The sequence below is a fragment of the Dama dama genome, chromosome 24 (genome assembly GCF_033118175.1).
Source record: "Dama dama isolate Ldn47 chromosome 24, ASM3311817v1, whole genome shotgun sequence".
Lineage (NCBI taxonomy): Eukaryota > Metazoa > Chordata > Mammalia > Artiodactyla > Cervidae > Dama > Dama dama.
In genome coordinates, this window is record NC_083704.1 from 36970774 (window position 1) to 36993764 (window position 22991).

The 22991-nt window shown below is 41.6% G+C and overlaps 1 protein-coding gene and 1 pseudogene across 1 annotated transcript in view; one reads left to right on the forward strand and one right to left on the reverse strand.

Moving 5' to 3' along the window:
- FRMD4B (FERM domain containing 4B) overlaps positions 1–22991 on the forward strand; it is a 352299-nt gene that overhangs the window by 138097 nt on the left and 191211 nt on the right. The gene's annotated exons all lie outside the window — the stretch shown is intronic.
- On the reverse strand, positions 7559–9246 carry LOC133046249 (ras-related protein Rab-2B-like; annotated as a pseudogene).

Consider the following 22991-nt stretch of genomic DNA (forward strand, 5'->3'; position numbering starts at 1 on the left):
TTCCATTTTATCTGTGTTATATCCTACCTGTAGCTCTTATAATCTTGATCTGGTATGAACTGGCCATGGCCTGTTTTTGTGAATAAAGTTTTATTGGCACATAGCCACACCATTCATGTATGGATTGTCTCTGGCTAGCTTCCCACTAGAGTGACAGAGTTGAGCAGGCACAACTGAGACTGTATGTCCCGCCAAGACAAAAATATTAGCTATCTATCCCTGATCTGGGCCTTCCCTGGTGGCTAAGTGGTAAAGACTCCGCCCGTATGCAAGAAACTCTGGTTCGATCCCTGGGTCAGGAAGATTCGCTGGAGAAGGAAATGGCAACCTACTCCAGTATTCTTGCCTGGAGAATCCCATGGACAGAGGAGCCTGGTGGATTACAGTCCATAGGGTTGCAAAGAGTTGGACACGACTGAGCGATTAAACAACAATGACAATTCCTGATCTAGGTCAGTAACCCCCTAACACCTTTTTTCTTCATGTGGCCAGGAATAAAAACCTCTCAAAGCCTGGACTCTAGGAAGGAAAAAAAGAAAAAGAAGTCAAGTGTCTGATGTTTGAAAAGGAACAACAGTCTCACTCACAGCCTGGTCCATGCTGACACTTCTGTGGCCCCTCCCTGTTTCTGAAGCCCTGAGAGACACTGCTAATCAATCACTGCACTCTTTCCAACTGAGCCTCAGATTCTTCAAAGCAATGCCCAGGCCGCCACTACCAATCAATCAGAGTCGGCATTGAAGTAGAAATATTTTCCATCTGTGGTCCAGAGAATCACCTAAGACAACAATCATGTTTATAAATAATCCTTGCACATCCTTTGGGTTGCCATGTCAGAGACGGACACACTATCTCCCATTAAGTCCAGAGTTGGAACTTAATCCACTGTTTTCTGTTTCTTTGATTAAGCACCAGGTGAAGTCGTTAGCTTGCGATAAGGAATCATGTTATATGGAAAAATGCCTCCACTTCTTTTTACTTAGGAGATTCATTACACTGTGCAGTGCTCACCCCGTGAGAGGTACCCAGGAACTGAGGCCCACTGAGAATATTCTCAAGTAGCATGTCAATGTCATTCTCATTGAGTGGCTTCCTAGGCGGAATCACTGACACTGTTTCTGCTCTTTCTCTCCCATGGCTAATCCATTCTCTTTTAGCGAGGCTCCTGTTGAATCATAATAGGTAAAAACACATATACAAGTGTTGCCAGGGACTGAAATGGAGGTATCTCTATCACCACATCTTCCTTAAAGCAAGCCGAATTCCAGGCTAAAAGACACTCTTTTCAAATGCTGGAGCAGATACCTGCTCAACCACAAACATTAACGACAGTGGGTAAGAATTGGCTAAAGACGGATATCCATTGACATCTGTGGGGACCTGCCCCTTAGACCGTATTTACTGCAACAAAACCGACTCTGACGGAACCAGCTCCTGGGAAGGTGACAGGGAAGTCGCAAATGAGAAAGTGGCATCACTTAGCAGTTTCTCACTGCTTTTTCCTCCAGACGTTGGAGAAGAGGCCAGGAATGAAAGCAAATATTTTACAAAGGAAACGGGGCTTAAGGGGGCAGTTGGTTAGAGAGACTTGCTCCTTCTTACTGGCTAGGGAGCATCTGAGCTGTAAGGAATGATAGCTATTCACTGGAAGAATCCAGACGCCCTGGGAAAGTTTCTTTGAGCCTCACACCGTTGGCATCTTGACCGCAAAGTTTTATGCACCGCAGTAGTATTGACTGGAATCCTGCTGAGCTTTTCCAAAAGTCATTGTTCGTCAAATTTAGGGCTTTAAAAGTTGAGCCATTGATAGTGTGAGCATGCCTTTGGTCATTTAAAAATGTTAAGCCAACCTTGGGAAAAGGTTTTAGCATTTGCACCTTGTGATTTTTTGTGTCCTACTTCTGGAAACAGTGTAAGATGTGCCTTCCCAAATGGCAATGGCGAGGACCTTTTTAATGATGGTTTAAGCTTTTAGGTTTATGGGGTTCCAATAAAATTAATAATGTGGTGTTGCTGATATTCTTTGAGTGAAAAAAAGCAATATATTCCTTCCTGGAACAGATAAAGAATTTAATAAGTATTATACCCAAGGTGCTGTATAGGCAAACACTGAAAACAGAAGATAATATTATTTAAAATCACATTAATATAAAGGCTGTTATTGTTCATATGGTGCATATCTTAGGGTACTCTTTCACTGAGAGGAACCAAGTTCAATTTAAATTTCAGTTGCGTGGGCTGTCATGGACCTAGTAGGCCCTTTATGCAGACCAGAAACCTAATTTGTTGTTGTTGTTAAGTGGCTCAGTCATGTCCGATTCTTTTGTGACCTCCATGGACTACAGCCCACCAGGCTCCTCTGTCCATGGGATTCTCCAGGCAAGAATACTAGAATGGGTTGCCATGCCCTCCTCTAGGGGATCTTCCTTACCCAAAGGTCAAACCTGCATCTCCTGCATTAGCAAGTGGATTCTTTACCACTGAGCCACCAAGGAAGCCCAGTAGGAAGCCAGTTACTGTGGGTTGTTTAATTTCTGGCACAAATGAGGGAAGGACTGGGGAATAAAATATTGGAGTAAGCTAGATATCATGGTATGTTCCAGAGCTTGTGTACTGCAGCTCAGACATGGTTCTGCCTGAGCTTGGGGGTTGGTTTGCCTCCTGGGCAAGAGATTTAGTAGAAAACATACGTTGTTTCTGCTGCTCAGCTGCCCATTAGCTCCTTCCTCTGGTACGGGAACTTCCTTCACCACAAGAAAAGTTCTCTCCACACTTTCAACCAAGTTGTTCAGTAGGGGCCTGCCAATCATGACACCCTGCCCTCATGGACCGTGGGAGGGCTCCTGCTTCTGGCTGAGCCAGTCACTACACTTACACGTACACTGCACCCTGGCCACAACTGGCCACAATCCTCATGAGAGTCAGTCAGCATCCTTTGCGTGACTTAACCTATGGGAGCTGGCAGGGAGTGCACTTTCCTCTCTGATCAGTAGGCTATAATGGGCTTCCCTTGTGGCTCAGCTGGTAAAGAATCCGCCTGCAATTCGGGAGACTTGGGTTCGATCCCTGGATTGGAAAGATCCCCTGGAGAAGGGAAAGGCTACCCACTCCACTATCCTGGCCTGGAGAATTCCATGGACTGTTTAGTCCATGGGGTCGCAAAGAGCTGGAAACGACTGAGTGACTTTCACTTCACTTCACTTCTTCAATGATGTGTACCTGGAGCTGCCTGCCTTTGGTTGTAGTTTTTACCCTGCTGAGGTAGCACACCCTAAAGAATGAATGAACCCCCCAAAGGAAGCAGTTGCAAGGGCAAGGAGAAAGAAAAAGTTCTTGCCATCCACAAGGCATTTTTGATCCTGCCTGTTCCCCTGTTTCATCATAAAAGCCCATAAATATCCTGTTTTGCTTAACTCAGAATTATGTCTCTGTCGTTTGCAAGCAAACAGCTTTAACAAATAAAGCTGGCACCCCAGATTTTTCTCCTAGGCTCCTGGACTGCATTTCTAACCCTTTCATTCCTGCCTGCTTCAGCAAGTTGCCTGTTGCCGTGTGAGCACTGTGACGGGCCCTGAAGCTAGAAAGAGGGACAGGTAGTGAAATCTGCTTAGACACATAGTCGTGGTCCCTGCCCTCTCGGGACATGAGTGGGCATAACACGACCTCTTGCACCTTCTTCCATTCCTGTGGAGTTTTGGGTTATGAACCATGGACTTGCCTTTCCCCGTGCCTTGTCCTCCTTTGCTGATGTCCTCATTCCCAGTTGCTCATGTGACCTTGGCTTTTTGTCTTTCTTGACGTACTCTGTGCCCAGATTTATTCAGCACAAAGTATTAAATTCCCTCCTCTGTCCTAACTCTCAGCCTTTGGGTTGGTTTTTCAAGTTCTCTGAATCTAACCTGCCACCTTCTAACCTCTCTAAGCCTCAGGTTTGCCATCTGTAAAATGGAGGTAGCAATAATACCTGTTTCATAGTTGTGGTAAAGATGAAATGCTTAATGGATGCTTCATTAAAAAAATCAATATACAGTAAGAGAAGTGATTGTCTGATACTTCCAACTCATAAACAGATTTAAATGTAGTATCACATTCATTTCATCTTTAGTATGAAAGAAACTAAAGCTACAAAAAAGATCTTTAGTTTAGAAGGGCTACACATTTTTAATTTTAATTCAGAGTTGTATTATTGGGCAGAAAACTCATGGAAAAGAATAATTCTGCCATGTATTTCCTTTTCATGCTGGTAATGGGGTTCAGAAAACTGAGATCATGGCATCCGGTCCCATCACTTCATGGCAAATAGATGGGGAAACAATGGAAACAGTGACAGACTTTATTTTGGGGGGACTCCAAAATCACTGCAGATGGTGACTGCAGCCATGAAATTAAAAGACGCTGCTTGGAAGAAAAGCTATGCCCAACCTAGACCGCATATTAAAAAGCAGAAACACTGCAGCTTCAGAGAACTTCTCCACCATCCAGTGAGCAAGGAGGCCTGGACCTCAGCCTTGGGGGTGTGGCCCCCTTCTACATTTGTTCCCTCGGTGTAGCCTCTGCTTCAGCCCTAGAGATGGTGACTGCTGCTTATATCTGCTATTCCTGTATTCTTTAGAGTTCTCTTTACTCCTTATGATCCAGTCTCCCATTACTTCAATCCCCCCCTAGAGTTAATGATTCTTTATATTAAATTTTCCCTATTCAAATTGTAAAATAAATAAATAAATATAAGTTACCATTTAAGTACATTACATTTTGAATTTCTTTTCCATAAGTTGTGAGGTATGTGCTGAAGTCCATTTTTTAGTTATTCACGTCCAGTTGTTTTGGTTTTATTTCTTCTTTTCCAATATCTTTTTCTTGGGATTTTATTCATAGACAATAATGTCATCCACAAATATGGAAAAAAATTTTATTTTACAAAAAAATAAAATAAAAAGCAGAGACATTACTTTGCCAACAGAGGTCCGTCTAGTCAAAGGTATGCTTTTTCCAGTAGTTGTGTATGGATGTGAGAGTTGGACTATAAAGGAAGCTGAATGCCAAAGAATTAATGCTTTTGAACTGTGGTGTTGGAGAAGACTCTTGCAAGTCCCTTGGAGATCAAAACCAGTTAATCCTAAAGGAAATCAGTCCTGAATATTCTTTGGAAGGACTGATGCTGAAGCTGAAACTTGTCCACCTGATGTGAAGAACTGACTCATTAGAAAAGACCCTGATGATGGGCAAGATTGAAGTCAGGAGGAGAAAGGGATGAGAGAGGATGAGATGCATGGATGGCATCACCGATTCAATGGACTGAGTTTGAGCAAGCTCCGGGACTTGGTGATGGACAGGGAAGCCTGGCATGCTACAATTCATAGGTCGAAAAGAGTCGGACACGACTGAGTAGCTGAACTGAACTGATGTATTTCCTGTTTGACTTTTTTTAAAAAAAGGATCTAGAAAAAAATGCATTTAGGAATAGACTTGTCTCTGATTCTAGATAGAATTAAAATGTGCAAAGGGGGACCAGTGTGTGTGCGCGCGCGCATGTGCGAATATGTGAGTGTGCACGTGTGTGTGTGTGTGTATGAAATAGAGGAAGAATGCTATATTTCACAGATACAGTACATAAGAACTTGTAAGGTCTGACCGTGTCCTTAAGCCATTTTTATTTTCCATGTGTTGCGTTAGATGCGTATTTAAGATTTCTACACTGGAAAACCTGTTGAGCCTGTTTCTCTTCTCTGTGAAGGATCCTTTGACTGTATTTGAATAGTTCCTGATATTTCATCATCTCAGAGGGCAGCAGTAACGGCAGGAATGGGGTCTACTTTTCCACTTATCTAGTGAGAAAATGTTCTCTTCTTCCCTGTTGAAATCCTTGTCACTGAATGCGTTTTCTTTGCTAGTAAAGGACCTCTGGTAGAAAGCTCCCTTACATGGCATCTCTTGCTGCATTTCCTATTACATTAATTCCTTCCTTGCTCCATGAAAGTAATTGCTCAGTTAGGCCACTTTGTTGTTTTTTTTTTTTTAAATGAGCAACTTGGATACATGCGTATATTTACTAATGAAACAATTCATCGACAACCAAAAAAAAAAAAAGAGAGAGAGAAATTCACAAGACCGCACTACTGTGGAAGAAAATGAGACATCAGTATAGCACCTGACCCAGAAGGCTGCATAAGTACATTAAAGGCAGACTTGACTAGGATAGTATTGTATGCTATTCAAATGGAGAAGTATCCACTTATTTGACTGCTTGGAAGCAGGCAGCTTTATTGTATGCTGCATGGAATGGAGGCAAAGAGCCAGGGAAGGGAGAGAGAAGGGAGGGAGAAGAGCAATGTGGAATCCAGGGTAAGCAGATGGAAGAGGCTGAGATGGAATTACAAAGAGATGACTGTGAGACTTTTTCTTTCCTCTGCAGCCTAAACTAAACCTGCTCCAAGTCTTTGTCAGTCAAATTCAATGATCACAGGAGTAGCACTAGGCACTGTGAAGGAATGGTGGAGGAAGTAGTTTACAGAGTAAAAGGATACCAGGGGTTCGTGCTCTCAGGGAGCTTACAACCTATATGGGGAGACAGCTTCCACACACAAAGCTACTATGAAACATACTTACAAAGTAACATAAATACAAATAAATATACATATGAATAAACAATATTTGAAAGCTAAAAGGTACTGTGTCTGTAAGTGTTCAGAAGCCCCTAGATCAGTCCAGGAAGGCTTTCCAAAGGAAAAAAATATGGACTTTGTGAGTACTACGGTAATGCACAGTAGGGCATGTGCAAAGGCATAGGAGTGGAAGCACATGTCATGTACAGTAAGCAGATTAGCTTGATAGAAAGTCTAAATAGGTCTCCCTAAGAAGTGAGTGGGATAAAACTGTAGGAATCTATTTGGTGAAAGACACTGACTTACCAATGTTAGGTCTGGTCCCTAAAACAAAACAAACAGGGAAAGATGTTTTCTCTCGGTGATGATAGTAAGTGGCTACAGGTCCAGGAGCAACTCCACTGCTCTCAAAAGTTTTGTAGTTACTCTGAAACAGAGAAGCTAGAAATGGGATGGTGGAGAAGTGTTCATCACCCTTGAGCAGTTCAAGTAGAAGGAACTGCCTTCTGCCACAATTCTTGCATAGTGGCAAGTGAAAAACCTCAATGAAATCCCTAGACTTTACTATGGCCCAGTGGGCAGCCAGATCCCAGTCCCCTCAAGGGCTCAAGCAGAATGTCCTAGACCTTTGTTACTAATTCTTGGTGGGGAGTAGATTGTGTCTGCTTATAGAGGACTTTATTTTTGAAATACCGTGACAATCAGCTTTGATCCTAACATTTTACAAGTTGAAACAGGAGGATGAGAAGAGCCCTAATTTATAGGGAATGCTCACATCCCTGAAGAAGGACAGGTCAATAAGGGCCCAAATTCTCCCCTGGTCTCTAAGTGGAAAGGCAAAACATCACACCTTGAAAAGAGGTTTTTCCCAGCCAAAGCATGTAAGACCTCTTTCTTCAAGCCTATTGATCTGAAGCTGTTCCAGGAAGGAGAAAAAAAGAGTCCAGGCCAGTTGTTCAGCAGCAGACACAGTCGGCCCCCGTGTCACGAGAGCCCCTTTGGCAGGCACTGGGTCCCACTGAGGTTGAAATACACTGTCGGGGGCCAATCTTGATGCCATTTGCCTCACTGTGGACATCAGATAAACCCTGCTGATCTTCCTGTATCTTTCTTTGGCTGTGTTAATGAAGCCTCCTCAATATTGCAGGCTGTTTTGGTTGAAGCTTCCATGAATATAAGTCCATGTTCCCGAGCAAAGGCTTCCCTTCCTTCTCTCTTCACATCCCTACAGGACTCTTAAATTACTCTTACTCTGAGTCAGCATGATAACCGTGTTGGAACTAGAGTGCTGACGGGCATCCTGTAACCATGAGGTCAGGCGGTTGAAGGTTTCACGCCTTATAATGTCGTACACCAGCAGTGCACCGGCTGCTCCCCTGTAGTAGGAATGGGTGATAGAACAGAAGGATTCTTGTCCAGCCATATCCCAGATTTGCAGCTTGATTTGTTTTCCATCAGTGCTGACCATATGGGCCCCAAACTCCACGCCTGTTGTGAAGTCGTGGACCGTGGCTGGAACCGCTTGTCTGCAAACTGCAGAAGGAGACATGACTTCCCCACACCTGTGTCCCCAGTGATGATGTACTTGAAGAGATAATCATAAGTCATTGTCTCTTTTCCCCTGGATTCCGGGTCCACCTAACTTCTTAGGCCAGTTTTTTAATAAGGATGGTGACAATCCTTCTGAGTTGTTGGACATTAGGGTGGGTTGGTGAGTGTGAAATCCATTATGGCAGTGTCTGAAACACATCTTCTTAAGAATATCATGAAGGAGTCAATCTTTCTTTTCCAAGAAATGTCTGTGTCCATTTCAGGCCTCTGAAATCATGCCAAACCTCAAAGCACCTCTGTGATCTAAGTAGTTCACATAAATGAAGTGGTGTGGATCTTACCTAGCCCTTTAGCTTTACACATAGAATCCACTGGATTTTCTACACATCTGTCTGCTACTGGCATGTCTTCCGGTATGTTCCACAGATACACAGCACTGTTCCTCCTGCATCCTGTACTTAAATTTCCTCTAATCCAGACATTCCAGGATTTGTGAAACAAAATAATCCCTTTGGATCTTCTTCAGCTGTTCTTCAACCAGCCATTTCCATACTTGTATCTCACTATCTCCTTATCCCTTTCAAGTGCTGTATGTCAGGTGTGATATAAATAACATATTGAAGTCAACTGTAGCTGACAACAAGCATCAGCTGCCTTGGTGTCATAGTGTCTGTCACCTGGGTTGCTTCTTGGTATTAGATGTCCAAGAAGTCTAAGATTGACTGAGAAATTCACTTTGTATGTCATAAGCTTGAAAATTGGTACAATGTAGTCCTCTATATGTTAATTAAGCCCCTACATATATGGAATGGGCTTCCCTGATGGCACAGTGGTAAGGACCCCACCTGCCAATGCAAGAGATGCGAGTTCGATCCCTTAGTCTAGAAGATCCCCTGGAGAAGGAAATGGCAACCCATTCCAGTATTGTGGCCTGGAGAATCCCATACATAGAGGAGCTTGGCAGGCTACAGTCCTTGGGGGTCGCAAAAGAGTCAAAGACGACTTAGCAATTAAACAACAACAGTATATGGGATATTAGATTAGGCTCTGAAATACAAAGAAGTTTAAATCATACATCTTTCCCTTAACAAAGCTTCCAGTCCAACATAGAGTGTATTGTTAAAGATTTCCTAAAGTAGAGAAGCCACGCATATTAGTTGGCTTAATTTTAAAAAGGAAACATATAAGCAGGCATCCTGACACACCCTCTAGCACACACACAATACTTGGAAACCCCAGGTTTTCTTCTTGGTAATTGTCTTGCTTAAAGTAAGCTTCTGTATTGGCTTCATTTGCAAAATGGCAGCAAGAGAGCTCCACCAGTTCCCCAGCAAGGTTTCCAGAAGGCCCCTCAGGAGACGTTCCCTTAGGTCGTAATAGCCAAGACTGGACGGTAATCACTCAGTGAGAAGAGAGGGATTATCCTAACTAGTTTAGGCTAATCATTTTGGGATGGAATCAATTTTGGGTAATAGCCTCATTACCATAACATTTGGTTAGAAATGAGAAATTACAAATTCACTTTAATGTGGCTTGTACTATAATAGGAGTCTCTGAGATTCCAGAAGTGTTTCTACATAGACTGCCGTGTTTAATCACTTATTGATGAAAAACTTTTTTTGTTAAGCTAAAAGCTGTTCTGAAGTCTGTACAGATTATAACAATCATATCCCCCAGTGTCTACCTCTGTGCTTGTTATACTTGGAGTAATGTGTTCTCTTCATCATTGTATTGGGACGTGTCCTAAGAGATTATGGGAAACCAAAAATAAACATGTACATCTTCTGGGAGAACTGTTTTTACTTACTTTATTTTTGGAAAGAAAGTCAAAGATACATGATAAAGAAAATCATAGATACATGATAAAGAGTAAATCTACATGAACCTTTTAGATTAAAAATGGTGTATTCGATTTCTGAGTGGTAAAATTTTTTAGGAACCTCCCCCTAGTCCCTGATGGTACATACCCACTCCCCTTTACCATGTATAACAGTTTACTTGGATGGAATAGTAAAAGAGGTTCCATAAGCTTTCATTGTTGTGGAAAGAAGCTTAATTAATCTGGATGCATTTCTTTCCACACAGCTGTATTTAAGTACAGATGATGGGCTTTTGAAAAATCTTCCCCACCTTAGTCATAATCTGATGTTCATGGTAGTTGTACTTTATCATGGTAGTTGCACTTTAATGTGTAAATATAATGTTTGTATTTTGTATATTTCTGTTCTGAATAGCTTAGTTACTTTAATTCTTTAGTCTCTCTAAAATTGTATAATAGTGTATATGGAAAATGGCATTCCAAACAGGTAAAGAATGTCAGTAACTGTTGACATTCTCTCCACTCTTATAGTTAATCAGTTAACAGACATAAGTATTCTGTTTTAGAAATAGAAACAGAGAACAAATCCACCAGGTTAATGACTTCAAGTCTTCTTATCTTGCTTGTAGCATAACTTGAAGTTGTAGAAAGAGAATGAGTTTCTGAATGTCCCAAAGCACTCTTGAAAGGGGGTTTAGAGAACTAAGCCACTTAGGAGGACAAATATGTCTCAGATAATCCCTGCAGCTACTGTCAAGACCCATTTGAATCAGGTCAAATTCAAATTAAGATGGTTCAGTGCCAGAGGTCTTACACATCACTTTCTTTCTTATCTAACAGTGTCGCCAGCTCTCTTAGGAGTATCTCACACTTAAGCCATCTGAACACTTTTCTGGATCTCAGCTGTTTTACCCCATTGTTGGTTTTCATCCAATGATTTGCCCTAATCCAATATACAAGCTCTGTGTTTCTCCCCTTTTCTTCCTTGGAAAATGCTTCCAGACCTAGGGAGTAGGTTTCAAACCTTATTATTCTTGGCTCTCAAACCATCATAAGTTCTCTCTTAAATTACATCCAGTTTGTTTCTTTTTTTTTTCTTTAATGAGAAAAGGCTCTCCTTCTGTAGGGCCATGGATTACTTTTACATTTCACGGAACATATGGTCTGGAGGTGAAATCAGGCATTAAGTAGGTAATTTTAAATGTGATGGGTATTATGAGAGGGAAGGATCAAGCTGGTGTGATGGAGCCAGACCAGCTTCAGGGGACCAACATTTGAGCTAAGGCTTGAAAGATAATCCTGGGTTTATTGGACGAAATCCTAAGGTGGAAAAGAATGTTCGGGAATGAAGGAACAGCAAATACAAAGAGCCTGAGGCAAAAGAATTGGAACCCAAAAGAAGACCAGCACGGGCTTATGGTTGGTGGTAGCGGTGGTTGAGTCGCTCAGTCATGTCTGACTCTAGTGACCACATGGACTGCAGCCCGCCAGGCTCCTCTGTCCATGTGATTTCCCAGGCAAGAATACTGGAGTGGGTTGCCATTTCCTACTCTAGGGGATCTCCCCGATCTAGGGATCAAACCCACATCTCCTGCGTCTCCGGCAATGCAAGCAGATTCTTTACTGCTGCGCCACTAGGGAAGCCCAGTATGGCTTTCTGTAACAAGACAAAACTGAAACAGAAACATCAACAGTGGTTAAAAGGTTATTGAGAGTGAGAAAGTCATAATTAAATCCTGCCATTTGAATTATTTACTGATGTAACCATCACTTTATCTCAAGCAGAAACTTTAGACCAAGTTGAGTGAATATAGAGATGTTAGCGCACCAATTAATAAAATGCCCTAGGATTTCTGGAGAAGGAAATGGCAACCCCCTCCAGTATTTTTGCCTGGAAAATCCCATGGATGGAGGAACCTGGTAGGCTGCAGTCCATGGGGTCGCAAAGAATTGGACACAACTGAGCTACTTCACTTCCTTTCACTTTTCTGTTTGATCGGTGCACCCTGTTTTGAAGGACACAAAAGTGACTGAAATAGAAGTGCCAGGTTTCACGCGGGGACACTCACTCTCAGGTTTCTCAGCAGAATAAAATCCTAAGGCTTTCCTCTGTGGATGCTGGACGACACACACACCAGTATACTCTTCTAAGCCAAAGAGACTGTGATGAGTGAAGTACCAAATATCAATGCACTTGGCAACGGATACAACCAGTCTCATTTGCTGCTTAAGCTGTGTGTGTGAATTGTGGACTGTTGATGTGGAAAACAGCCCAACAGTTGTTGCAATTAGAATTCTTTCCTTAGGACTTGTTTGTTCAAAATATGTTTTTCTTCCCTTAAATCCAGTTTTACCATACTACCTTGAAAGGCTTCTCTTGCAGTATTAATTCTTGGATTCCGATTTTATTGTATTGCCTTTACCTGCTATTTCTTTATTCTTCCTGAATAACTTTTACCTACACACATACAGTCTTTTCTTAGATAACGTAGACTGTCTGGAGGTCTCCCCTTTAGGGGAAGGAGAAGGGCAAAGCTGCCATCTACCTATCATTTTCCTGTGGTTAAGATGAAAAGAGCTCTTTCCTCAGAGCCCTGAGTTATGGCTTATCCAACCGAGCCCAGGCTAGGTTATAACCTCCACTCCCACCCTAAGCCAGACGCCATCATGCAGTAAATAACTTGAGAAACCTTACATGGAAGCCCTGGAAATGAGGAGGTGGGGAACAAGGATGAGAGAGAGGCTGCCATTTCGTTCACTGAATAGCCTCTTGTGTGATTACATGTGCATTTCAAAAATAGAAACTGAAAAGCAATGTTTGCTGATACAGAAAACCAGGGAAAGAAAGCATCTCCCAGAATAAATTAAAATCTTGCAGTGCTCCCAGCTCAGAAATCACTGTTGTCAATAATTTGATACCTTTTCCTTTAGTTTTTTTCTATCCACATATACTCCGTTTCACAATGAAATTCACATATACTACTTTTTTCCAGCTTTTCTTTTCACTTTGTTTTGTACTGATAAGTATTTTGTCCAGTCGAGAGAAATGTTAACTCCTTTTTCTGAAGATATAAATATTGCATGCTCATTGTAGAATATTTAGCAAATACAGGAAAAGGATTTAGATGTGTTTTAGGGGAATCCTCTGGCAGTCCAGTGGTTAGGATTCAGCGCTTTCATTGCAAAGGGTCCGGATTAGATCTCTGGTCAGGGAACTGTTAATCAGATCCCAGGCACAGCAGGGGAAGTACTCTATGTTTTTTAACCCTATTTTTTTTTTTTTTGGTAGTAACTTTACTAAGATATAGTTCACATACCATAAAACTCGCCTGTTTAAAGTATCTACTGCAGTTGCTTTTATTATATTTATGAGGTGGTCTCTCCATATCTATATTCTAACTGAAGTATTTTCACTGTCTTAAAAAGAAACCCTGTACTCATTAGAAGTCACTTATTTCCCTCACCCCTCCCTCCAAACTCCCTCAGTCCTAGGCAGCCGCTAATCTGCTTCCTATCTCTATAGATTTACCTAATCTGGACATTTGAGATAAATGGAATTGTAAAATTTGTGGTCTTTTATGACTGGCTTCTTGCACTTAGCATAGTGATTTTGAGATTCATCCATGTGTAGCATAAATCCTTTTTTTTTGGGGGGGGGGTTACTTTTTACTGATTGCTTGATTATTTTTGATTGATTTATTCACGTACCACAAAATTCACCCTTTTAAAGTGTATAGTGTTTTTTTAATATAATCACAAGGTTGTGCAGTTATCACCACTATTTAATTATAGATAATTTTCATTACTGCCCCCGCCCCTTGCAAAGAAACGCCATACCCATCATCAGTCACTCTCCATTTCATCCCTCTAGTCACTTGACAACCACCAATGCACCTTCTCTCTCTGTAGATTTATGGCCTCTTTGTCTAGCTTGTTCTACTTCTCAGAATGTTTTCAAGAGTCATCCATAATATCGCATGTGTCTACTCCATTCTTTTGTCTTAAAAAAAAATTTCTTTTATTTGACTGTATCGGGACTTAGTTGCAGCATGCAGAATCTTTGATTTTCATTAAGGCATGCAGGATCCTTAGTTGTGACATGCGGTATCTAGTTCCCTGACCAGGGATCAAACCTGGGCCTCCTTCATTGCGAGTGCAGAGTCTTAGCCACTGGACCATGTATTATACAGCCACTCATCAAGTAACCTTTGAGTTGATTTCACTTTTAGCTCTTATGAAGAATGTTGCAGTGAACATTCATGTCCAAGTTATTCTGTGAGGAAGTATTTTCAGTTTTCTTGGGTATTTACCTCATTTATTTTTATTGCTAAATATCACCTTATGTGGACATACTGCTGCTGCTGCTGCTGCTAAGTCGCTTGAGTCGTGCCCGACCCTGTGCAACCCCAGAGACGGCAGCCCACCAGGCTCCTCATATGGACATACTGCCTTTTAAAAATCTGCTCATCAGCTGATGGACAAGTGGGTTGTTTATACCTTCAGGTTATTGTGAATAGTATTCACTCAAGTTTTTTTTAAATACTTGTTTTCACTTATTTGACGCGTATACCTATGAATGGAATTTTTGGGTCACTTTCGAATTCTGTGGTTAACCTTTTGAGAAATAGACAGTCTTTTCCACAGCAGCTACATTGTTTTACATGACCACTAATAACATATGTGTCCCAATTTCTCCATAGCCTCACCAACTCTTGTTACTGTGCATTTTTTGATCATCACCATTGTAATAGGTATGAAGTGGTATATCATTGTGGTTTTGATTTTTGATTCCCAAATGATTAATGGTGTTGAGTGCTTCTTCATGTGCTTACTAGTCAGTCATATATCTGCTTTAAAGAAATGCATCTTTAAATCTTTTGCCCACTTTTTCATTGGGCTACTTGTCTTTTTGTGATTGAGTGTATTTCATTATATATTTGGTATGTAAGTTCCTAATTAGATATAAGATTTATAAATATTTTCTCCCAGTTGATGGCTTGTCTTTTCACTTTTTTATAGCGTTTTTTGAAGCACAAAAGTTTTTCATTTTGATGAAACCAGTTTATCTATTTTTGTTACTTATGCTTTTTATGGCATATCTAAGAAACTACTGCCAAACTCAGTATCATAAAAATATAAATATTATTATGTTTTCTTCTATGAATTTTATAGATTTAGCTCTGACTTTTAGTTCTGTGGTCAGTGTTGAGTTAATTTTTATTTATGGTGTGAGGTAGTTCAGGTTCATTCTAGGTGTCCCAGCATCACTTTTAAAAAGATTGTGTTTCCCATAAGATTACACTGGCATTTTTGTCAAAAATCAGTTGACTATAAATGTGAGGTTTTATTTCTGGACTCCTGATTCTATTTCATTGATCTGTATGTCTCCCCTTATGCCAATACCATACTGTCTTGCTTACTGTAGCTTTATAGTGAGTTTTGAAATGTGATCTATTAAAAGTAAGAAAATACCCAGCTAAAAGCAGCTTGAGCTATTTAAGATCATTCACTGTTTACATCTCCTTACAAGTCTTCTGAAAATAGGCTGCTCCTGAGTTTGTCTGATATCCAAGCAGTGTCATCAAGGACCAGGCTTTTTCCACCCACTTTTCTACTATCTTTGCTGTTAATACATCCTCTTGATTACAAGATGACTGTTACAGCTCAAAGCACTGTGTCTTCATTCAATAGTATCCCAAGCAGGAATCAGGAAATGTGCTGAAAAAATTCTTGTGTTGTTCCAGTTCTTCAAAGAGGGAAATCCTTTCTAGAATCCTTTAGAAAACTTTGCTTTATATCATATTGCCTAAACAGGGTGTCATGCCTTCTTTTAGGTCAATCACTTCATCCCAGAAAATACTTCCATCTCACAAAATTAGAGTCTCTCAAAAGGGAGTAAATGGCTAATGGATAGATGACCAACACTATTTGCCAAAATATATAAGCATATAAAGAATAAGCCAAAACTATCCATAAGCCCACCAGACTGAAATATAATAATGGATCTTTTCAGCGTAAGGTCTACCTTAAATTCCTTCTTTGCTAGGTACTTGAGAAATAAAACCTATTTTCTTCCTCTGTTGTTGACTCAAGACCATATCATGTAGTTCGTCTCTTCATTCCTCTCAAATACTTACTGCCTGGAGCTCTCTGAAATCTTGGTCTAAAGAATACACAACTGCTGTCTCAACTTTATAAAATATTCATAATCCTTGAGCCATGTAGCATACTGCTTTTGGCCTCTTTATCTTCTTGTACACAATTCATTTTATAGTTGAAAACAGTATGTCGCTATTACCGACTTCAAGTTAATTTTAGGATAGCAATGCGCAAGAAATACTTTTATGTCTTTTTTTTTTTTTTTTTTTTTTTTGATGCCTGACTTTGCTTTTATTTAGCTCTTACTGCTTAAGGGCCAAATAGTTGAAATTCTTTGCAATAATCCTGCCAAACCATTCTGTAGTTTTTAGTAATAATGGGAAAATGATCTGTTTTTATAACCTATTGCCCGTATGTGTTTGCTAGCCAGATATACCTGGCTTTGAGAGTTTTTACTGCCTTTAAGGCCATTCATCTTGGCTGATTTCTATTTTTCATTTTACTACAATTGTCTGTACATAGGGAGTACAGTTAATCTTTGGAAAGTCAAGATTTTTCATTTATTCTTTTGTTTTTCTTATACCATTTATTTTATAGGAGTGAAGTTCACTGGGTTTTTGGTAACCATTCTCTTTATCTCGCACAAAAAATTCAGTTACTTTTCATTACAGATTTTGTTTTTCTCATCATTGTTTTATTCTTATTTAAATTGAGTAAACCCAAAAGGTGGACATTTTGTCATATTAAGTTCCTGGATAATAAATAAGTCCTGGAGCCCTCCGTACCCTATAAATTTTAGTATTAGACCAAAACAAATGATAACTTGTAAATACAAAAAATCCTTTTATTTCTCAATTAAAGTAGGACTGAAGAATTAGCTGTGCCACTGAAGATGCTGTTAAATGCTTTCTCCACAGATCTTCAGCAAATCACCCAGCTTATCTGTGCCTCAGTTTCTTTATCCATGAAATGGGGCCAGCAATATCTTTCTCCGTTTGACTTTGGGAGAATATTGTGCAAATTAACTGATGCTATGTACAGAGCCGCCTTTAATTATTTAGAAAAGGGTGCTACATAGACCAATTTATTTCTGTTTTATTTTTGTCGGTGTGCATGTAAATTAAGTGTAAATAGAAGGTGACAAATTATGGGGGTGGGAGGTAAGTCACAAGATTGATATTTTTTCTTCTTTCAAGAAGAAGGTCAGCCCATATATGTGCTGCTATATATAAAATAGATAACTAATAAGGACCTACTGTATAGCACAGGGAGTTCTACTCAGTACTCTGTAATGACCTATATGGGCAACGAGTCTTAAGAAGAGTGGCTTTGTGTACACATATAATTGATTCATTTTGCTATGCAGCAGAGACTACCAGAACACTGTAAATCAACTATAACCCAATAAAAATTTTTAGAAATTAAAGTTCTTTTAAAATTAAAAATAAAATGCAAAAAAAAGAGAAAAAGCATTTGAAAGTGCTTAAAACATATATAAATAGAAAACGTCATAAAAAACAGAAAAGAGGGTCGGCCCTTTCCCTCTGATCTGTGTGGGCTTCCTTGAAACCTTCATCCCCTCTAGTGCTTTCCCATCTGCAGCAGTGACTTCTAAAACTTGACTTGGCAAAACTTCCAGTGTCTGTTTAGTGGATTAACTAGAGAAAAATGGATACAATGCTGGGTCTAATGTGTTGCTTCTTTTTTTGTACTTTTTCATCCAGTGAAGATAGCATACCTCCTCTTCCCTTTGAGCAAGGAGAATTTGATTTCATAAAATAATAGGTGAGGTTATTGAGGAAAGCTGAGAAAGTTTTTTTTCCCTTCTATGAGTGGAATGAATTTGCCGAAGAAAGGAAGATAGATCTGGATAGATACCTTGGTCCTGGATGTTGTTTAGCTAGTGGTTCTAGCCCTTTATGGTGCCAGAAAGCGGTTCAGAGTGCTAAAGGCAGCTGCAGAACTTAACCAGCCTACTGGTCAGCCTTAGGCAATGGTGATCATGGCTGGTACCCTCCCCTCCAGGTCTCTGCGTGTTCCCATCCACCTCCTCCTGCTTCCGGCCAAGACTGACGGATGTTCCTTGCTCTCTCAGCCTGAGGGAAGGAGGAGAGAAAGCCGGAGAGGAGGCAGGGGGCTCAAGTGGAAATGAAGCAGAACTGGTGTCCTGCCAGGCCTCCTGCCTCCTCCCTGGGGTGAGATGTAGAAGGAGGGAGGGCATCCTGACCCCCTGACCGGGGAGCCTGCCTCTGCACAGTTGGACAGCCCTCCCACAGGCCACAAGAGGTGCTTGCGTTGGCAAGGTCACCTTGGCCCATCAAACTCTCACCCTATAGGTAAGACCTGATCTGGGGGACCTGTAGACGTCATTATGTTGACATTCCTATGATCCTGGCCAAGCCCTTTCTTCTCTCACCTCTGGAACTCTGCAGCCACATCTCAGCTGGACTTTCCTGCACTTCGACTTCTCAAGCAGCCTCTCTAACCCTTTTCCCTCCTGTCGCTCAAATCCGGACTCCCTCTTGCCGTAGAGCCCTTGTTCTTAACAGCTCATCCCACCTTGGCCTGCTGTCTGTGTCCCCTCCCTCGTCACCGAGCCCTCCCCTCCCCAGCCTCCAGTTATCAGCTGCAGCAACACGTCCTCATGGTGGCATTCCCCGGCCCTCCCTCCCTCCATCCCCGACATCCTTCATCATGTGTCTCTATTGTAACTGTTTGGCACTGCCTGCTTCCTCTGTATAACTTGTTCAGATGTCTGCCTTTCTCACCCTTCTCTAAGACCTTGTTAGACAGAAATCGTCTCTGTTTTGTCCTCATGCGTTCTCAGCGCTCAGTTGCCCGACTGACATGTAGTGCAAACTCAATACGTCATTTTTTTTTTAATGAACAACAGTGTGTATTTTGGGCCTGGATGAACTTCTTTCTATGTTCACTCTTGAGACAAATAGTCTTTCATTTGTCAGTTCAATAACCATTGATTGGTTGCCTGTTAAGTGCCAGCCACCAAGGAGACAAATATGAATAAGGCCATTTCCCAGCTTCCAGCAGTGGTTTCTGAATGGGCGTGGCTACCGCCCCACCTGGAGTCATTGGAAGTGTATGGAGGTGCTTTCTGCTGTTGATGTCATCATGTCTGGGGACACTACTGGTGTGTGTGAGCAGAGGCTAAGGTCACTAAACATTTTCCAGTGCGTGGGTACACTCCTGCATAAAGAAGGCCACTCAGCCACCCACCTCCACTCACCTGTAGAGACTCCTCAGAAAGTTAAACAGTCCCAACAGAGAAAAGGGGAACAAAAAAGGGCAGTTTTCTTATTGTAGGAGTGATGAGAGACTTCTGTAGCAACTCAAGGCCCACTGGAGGAATCAGCGTTCCACTTTGGGGTCGATGTAGGGAGGATTGTTTAAGTCCTGTGCCAAAGAAAGGCCTCGATGCTATGAAGGAGCCTGAGATTTAAGTGAAATGATAAAGCCAAAAATTAAAATGCCAAAAGATAAATAGCTATGATTAAAATGACTATGCCTCATTTTTATGATAAATATTTTTTAAAGGGCTATGTGAAAATGATAGGAAATGGCATTCCGGTTTCTTCTCAATGGGCTTTGAGTACATTACAGCTCTTTGTGAGTGTATGAAAACCTTTATAGAGTGATTGTTGCATCTCCAGTCTGCTTTTTGGGAGAAAACAGCAAGAGGGAATAATGTTTCCCCCAACAAGTCCTGTGAGAGGAGGAAGATCAGGGTGTGGGTTGAACTCGACCAAGGTTCCTTGGTGTCCACACCACTGAAGTTTTAGGCAGGAGAGCTGTCTGTTGTGGGGGCTGCCCTGGGCATTGTAGGATGTTGAGCAGCATCTCTGACCTCTACCCACTGGAGTCTGGTAGCATCCCCCAAAATGCCTCCAGACATTGTAGGCAGGGTTGCAAAATTACCCCTAATTGAGAGCCACTGAACCAGACCATGTTTTATCCCCCTCAAGCCCTGTGTCAGACATGGTCTGTCAGAATTCAGCCACACTGGCTTTTCAGCTGTGCAGAGACGAAAGTTTAAAAATATCCACCAGCGTGCAATGGACTCGGTCTCTTTGATGGGCAGAGGGGACCTCTGGAAGCCGCTGTGATAGAACTGCTTATCTCTTTCCAGAGACAGGGCTTGGCATTTTGTGCTGGCCTCCTGGCACTGTGCTCTTCTTCCTGCTGATTGCTCAGAGGAGAACCTACAGGAGCCTCGGGGATAATGACAATTTCTCTTTTACGTCTGCAGCAGAGCTCCCAGGAGTATGAGCCATGCTGTCACCTGAAGCATCTTTTTAAGCCTCCGGAGAGAGCTGCAGGAAATTACAGTGTGTTGCAAGGAACTCTTTTGCTAGAGAGGAGGGAAAAAAATCCTCTTCTTAAATTTAAAAAAAAAAAACACAAGATAATTTTGAAGTCAGCTTGATTTAGCTCCCTTTCCCCAGGAAATTTTAGACCAGCTTCAAGGGTGTGTGTCCGGGAGCTGGTTTGTCCCGCGTGGCTCATCCATTTCCAAAAGGATGCCACCCTTGGATCATTCTTTTCTCCCCTGCTCCACACCTGGGTTCAGTTGCCACCCATTGTCAGCCCCTGGTGTGAAGAACTTACTGTTCATTCCCTCTCAAAGCGGTCTTTACCTAGATCCTTGAACTTCTCCTTCTGCAGAAGAAGAAAGCTGTTTGGATAAGAAGCAGCATCCATGTTTATATTGGTGGGCACAAAATGTCTTTTCTTCTCTTCTGTCCAGCTTGGAATATCTACTGCTTCTCCAGTTCCCCAGGAAAGGTTGGCTGTGTGATGGGGAAGATCCAGCTTCAAAGAGCTTTTGAGGGAACTTGGAAGTTAAAGACCAGCACCCCCGAAAACCACATCACCGCCAACTTTAACCTCCAACATACAGAAAGATCTAGGAAACCAGATTTAGATAATCAGTAGAGAAATTTTTTTTTTGAGAAATTTTTTTAAACATGTTTTACAAGTACTATTTTATCTAAGGGGCTTCCCAGATAGCTCAATTGGTAAAGAATCCACCTGCAATGCAGGAGACCCCGGTTCGATTCCTGGGGCAGGAAGATCCACTGGACAAGGGATAGGCTACCCACTCCAATATTCTTGGGCTTCCCTTATGGCTCAGCTGGTAAGGAATCTGCCTGTGATGCGGAAAACTGAATTCAATCCCTGGGTTGGGAAGATCCCTGGAGAAGGGAAAGGCTACCCACTCCAGTATTCTGGCCTAGAGAATTCCATGGACTGTATATAGTCCATGGGGTCACAAAGAGTCAGACATGACTGAATGACTTTCACTTTCTTTTCATTTTATCTAAGTACCAAAAAATGAAACAATTCCTAATTTTGGTAGTGGTGATCATTTTTTTTCTTTGGGCGCTTATTTTTTTGCCAGTCATCGCATATTTCATCTGTGTGCATGCTTAGTCGCTACGTCACATCTGTCACTTGGTGACCCCATGGATTGTAGCCCACTAGGCTCCTCTGACCATGGAATTTCCCAGCAAGAATACTGGAGTAGGTTGCTGTTCTCTTCTCCAGGGGATCTTCCTGACCCAGGGATCAAACCTACGTCTCTTGATTTGGCACACATGTTCTTTACCACAGAGCCGCCAGGGAAAGCCACTGTGTTTTACTTACTCTTTTCCAAAATGATATGTAGTAGATTCCAATATTACCCCTGTTTTATAGATGAGGACACTGAGGCTTTGTGACTTTAAGGAGGTTGTGCAGGGTGCCACAGGTCTTCAGGAGCAGGGATTTAATCTCTTTGGAGACTTAGCTCCTAACCACCATGCCCTGCAGTAGTGTTTGTCCATCTTCAGTGAGAGTCAGAATCCCCCAGAGGCCACGTGAGACCTCAGATTCCCTGACCACGCCTTGATTCTGGAGGGGGCCCAAGAACTGGCATCTAGTTCCCAGGTGATGTTGATGCTGCCGGTTCAGGGACTGCACTTTGAGAACCCCTGTACTACCTCACCCCATTTTCTAGAAAATAATGTAAGCACTGACATTGAAAACCTGGAATGCAAATCACTCAGGTTGGAATTGACCACTGACATTAGGCTAGTTCACAGGTAGATAATTGCCACGGTGTATCTAGAGCATCTCTTCTGAGAGAATGGTGTCATGAGACGGAGATAATTGACCTGTTGTAGGTTTTATTCTGGTATTCCCTCGGCTGCCCATTTCCGAGAACACAGTCACACTGCATTGTTAAAAAAAAAAATAAAAATGTACCACCATCATCCTCTTATACTTATAGGCCCATTTTGAAGTTCAGTAGTTTTCCATTAGAAGGATGACATATCATTTTCAAACTATACTTGGTTCATTGTCTTTTGACTCGGTGCGACCTAGTATTTTCTGTGTAAACACTGTGACCATTGTCTTGGAAAATATCGTCAAAATGCTAATGCTAAGGAACACATAGAGCAGATTTACTGTGAAGAAAGGTGTGCAAATCTTGCATCAGGGCAAATGTCCTCTTAACTATTTCAACAAAAACTCTTAGGCAATTTTATTAGTAATAATACAAAGTAAAAGGTAAGAAAAGAAACATCCTTTAAAAGTTCCCCGATTATGATCACGTTGAAAACCAGGCACTTGGAGGACAAATTTTTTGTGTTCTTTTGACTGGTTGAGTTTTGCCTGAATTAAGATTCCCAAGGCACATTTGAAACCTGAAATAAAGCTGATTTGACTTGTCGATAGTCTGTTCTGAAGCTTTCTGAACTAGTTCAGGAGAAAGGCTTTGGCACCTTTACCTTTCTGCCACTTAATAGCAAAGATAACACCCCAGGTGTGAAACACCAGTAAAATACAGACAATTGTCCTAAGGATGGATTCAGGAAAAACCACCGCCCTGAAATTTGCTGCAGTCCCGTTGCTGTGAGCAA